We start from the raw sequence: 4,304 nt of genomic DNA, 5'->3' as shown, positions 1-4,304 counted from the left end.
TGTTTTTTTCCTCATTTTCAACTGTTTCCCTGCATCTTTGCATGCCTGGTAACCTTTGGATGCCAGAGATTATGAAATTTGCCTCATTGGGTCCTGAATATTTTTGGATTCCTGTAAATCTTGAGTTTGGGCCTGGGAAGCAGTTAAGTGCCCTGGAAGCAATTTGATCCTTTTGGGTCTTGCCTTTATGGTTTGTTAGGCAGGTCTAAGGCAGTGCTCAGTCCAGACTAATTATTTTCTGCCACTCAGGCAAGACTTTCCTGAGTACTTTAACCAATGTCCTATTAATTATTGCATTTTCCATTCTGACTGGTAGGAACAGGCCTTCTGTTAATATTTGAGGGGGATCCTTTGCAGATTTCAAGAGTTCTGTCTATAGTTATCTTTTTTTCTGGTACTCTGTCCTGCAAACTCCAGCCACCTGGGTCTCCCCCAACTTTCAGTTCAGTCTATTCAACTCTGGGAGTCAGCTAGGTCCCACTTGGCTCACTCTTCTTTTTTTCTTTTAAAGATTCTATTTTAAGTAATCTCTACACCCAATGTGAAGCTCAAACTTACAACCCTGATAACAAAAGGTGCCAGCCAGGCACCTCTTGGGCTCACTCTTCTATATTGTACCTTGGAAACTCTCTGAAAGCAGTAACTGGACCAGCCATATGACCATCTTGCATGTTCTCATTTATCTAGGATCACTGTCTTTCATTACCTGATGATGAGTATGTTGAAACTATTATTTGTTTGATTTGGTTATTTCAGGTGGGTGGGTAAAAGCAGACACTGCTATCCCATCTTGGCTGGAAGTGGAAATCCAAAAAGAGAGAACTTAATATAAAGACTTGTTAACTGGGCACAAAGTTGTTAACTTGTTAAACAAAGGGTAAGGGAAAACACTAAGATATCATGGAAGTGGCAGCTATGGAAGCAGCTACTATTCCTAAGACTGAGGGAACAATGGGAGGAGGTTGGGATTCTTAAGACTTGGAATCTTAGAGGTGGGGCCCCACAGAGCTGAAACTCAGACATCAGAGGATGGGACCCTGGACAGTAAGTGTTGGTCTCACCTGTGTCAAGGAAAACTGAATCACATGAGCTGCTGCTATAGGAAGGAACTGCCTCTGCTGGGATGAAGAAGCGTGGCTGGGGTAATGCTCATAGGAAAAAGAGGCAGACAGGAGAGAAAAGTCCCTTCACCACCACCCCCACCTTCAACCGTGCATCCTCCCTCTAGCACCCCCACCATTGGCAGTGACTAACAAGGAGCTGCTGGGTCAGCAGAGATGTGTTTTGCCAAGTCCTGATCCACACATCACAAACACCACCCACAGGAGAGTGGGATAAAGCTAAGAGAGAATTAGTAACCAGCATGCCAACCAAGGGAATAGGTGAATAGACCTCTCAACTAGGTGGAGAATGCCAACTCTTCTACATACTTGTTTCATTTCCAGAGTATGAATCAGCCCTTAATGTTAACATACTGCACTGCAGGCATTATCAGAATATGTCATCAAATTATCCACAAGCCATGGCTGGCAAAAGCTTGGCTAGATTTACTGCAAAAATATATCATGGTCTGATTATAACTGCAAGAAGTTGGAAACAACCTAGGTATCCAATAATAGGGAAATGGTTAAGTTATGGTATAGACAAACAATGGGATACTACAATATTATTTTGTAATATATATTATGTTGTGATATATTATTTTTACAGTCATGAAATTGCTCATATTTTTACCTCTTTTGTTCTTTATTCCATCCTGCTTCTCCAACATCCAACCAGGATCATTTTCCTTTGTACCGAAGAAAAACTTTTAGAATTTCCCTTGGTACAGTTCTGCTGATTGTAAACTTCCCGAGTTTTTGTCTAAAAATGTCTTTATTTTGCCTTAATCATTGAAAAATAGTTTTCCTGGGTAGAGAATTCTAGGATGGCAGTTATTTCCTTTCAAGTCACTGTAGATATCATTCCAGTGTCTCCTGGTTTCCAGTAGTTGTTCTGATAGAAGCCAGCTATCAGTCTGACTGCTCATCAGGGATAAGCTCCTATAAAGATGTCTTTTTCCTATGGCTGCTTTTTAAGTTCTTTGTCTTTGGTTTTCAGTAGTTTTACTATATTATATCTAAGTGTCTTCTTTTTATTGATTCTGATTGGAATCTGTTGGGTTTTTGAGTCTGTGGATTGATGTCTTTTATCAGGTCTGGAAAAAGTGTCTACCATTATTCCTTCAAATAACACTTCTGTCTGATTTTCTCTCTCCTCTTCTACTGTGACTACAATTCCAAATATGTTGGATCTTCTCTCTATATCTACTGTGTATCAACTACAATCTTTACCTTGTTTTCTGTATTATTCAGCAATTTTATTTCTCTTTGCTTCATTCCAGATTATTTTGACCTACCTTCCAACTAATTCTGTCTTTAGTTTTGACTAATCAGCTATTAAACCTGTCCATGAGCTATTATTTTCAGCTACAACTTTTCAACCCTAAAATTTACTTTTTTTTTTTAATCCTATGTCATTTTTTAACGTTTTTTACTTCCATGGCAAACATTTCAATCTTGCTTTTGTATCTCCTTGTACAAGATAAACATCTCTGTTGGGGCACCTGGGTGGCTCAGTCATTAAGCATCTGCCTTCGGTTAAGGTCATGATCCCAGAGTCCTGGAATTGAGCCCTGCATCTGGCTCCTGGCTTCGTGGGAAGCCTGCTTCTCCCTCTCCCACTCCCCCTGCTTGTGTTCCCTCTCTCACTGTGTTTCTGTCAAATAAATAAATAAAATCTTAAAAAAAAAAAAAAGATAAACATCTCTGTTCACAGAATGTTTTATGGTTGTTATACTGGGAGTTTTAATGTCTTGGATCCCTCAGAGTCCAATGCTTGCTATTTTTCCAATTCTCCCTTATATGGTCTTGTCCCCTCATGTGTCTAATTATCTTTGTATGCTGGAAAGTACTTTAAAAATTATGCATGGAAATAATTTGAAGTGTAGGATGGGCTTACCCTCCTTCAGAGAAGATTGTGATTGCTTCTGTCAGGCATCTGGGAACAGTTACAGTCCATGACTACCTTCATTCTGGTGCCAGGCTGAGATTTTTCTGAGCCACCAAGATGACAGGAAGCCAGGCTGCAATCTCTGCTCAGGCCTTTAAGTCAGGGTGAGGGATTTCCCAGGTTCTCACCCTTGGCAGGCCCCAGATTCGGACAATGTTTTCTAGTCTTGAGAGGTCAGAAAAGAATGCAGCTCAACCTCTCAGATATCTCTTATAGGCTGACAAATGTCCCAGGACAAAAATGGGTACTAGCGCTCTTTGGACACCTTTCTGTGTTACCGCACCTTATTCCCAGATCTTGGCCTAATTATTGCATGATTAAAAAAAAATGTTAAACTTATCTTGTACAGTTTTTTCAAGTTTCTTTTAGAAGGAAGCCTGGCCTCAATCATCCAGTCTACCATTGCAGGAATACATTCAAGAAAAGGGAGAGGGTGCTATTGTAAGGGTCTAGTCTATTCTCCATTTGAGGGTGACAGTAGCTAATACCAATTGTGAGGCATACACAAGGGAATTTTTTTTTTAATTCAAGTGGCTCTGCCACTTATTAGCAAGTCACTTTGATTTTCTGAGTCTCAGTTTCTTCATGGAACATTCTAACCCTATTTCACAGTGTTAGAGCAGATGATGGGTGTGAAATTGCTTTGTGACAAAGGCAAAAAAACAAATATTATCATTATTATTTTGGTATTTTCCCAAATGTAATTTTGCTTTTTACTAATAAAGGTCAAGCTCTAGAAGTTTGTAAGTGGCTGAAATATATTTTTCAAATAAATAAAATGTTTACTAATAATAGTCAAGCTCTTGAAGTTTGTGAATGGGTTATATCTATATTTAAAATAGTTTGGGATTCTTGGTTAGTTGCATGTGATCAGCTTCTAAAAATTTATTGAGCTTTATATCCACAGCATGGGCATTTTTATGTATATAATTTTATATTTCAATAAAATGATTAAAAACCAAAAATTTATATCTTATTTGAATGGGTAATGTATGCATATGGGGTAAAATTTAAAAGGTAGAAAGGGGTAAAAATAGCTTTTCTTTTTATCCTGATCTTCAAACTTTCAGTTTCACTCCTCAGCAACCACTGCTGTTGGTTTCTTTTCTATTGCTCCAGGGATTACACGATGCATCTGTGTGTATACAGGTGTGTGTATACAGCTGTGTGTACACAGCTGTGTGTACAGGTGTGTGTACAGGTGTGTGTGTACAGGTGTGTGTACAGGTATGTGTACAGGTGTGTGTATACAG

This window comes from Neomonachus schauinslandi, chromosome 9 (assembly GCF_002201575.2).
Source record: "Neomonachus schauinslandi chromosome 9, ASM220157v2, whole genome shotgun sequence".
Lineage (NCBI taxonomy): Eukaryota > Metazoa > Chordata > Mammalia > Carnivora > Phocidae > Neomonachus > Neomonachus schauinslandi.
This window is presented reverse-complemented; position numbering follows the sequence as displayed.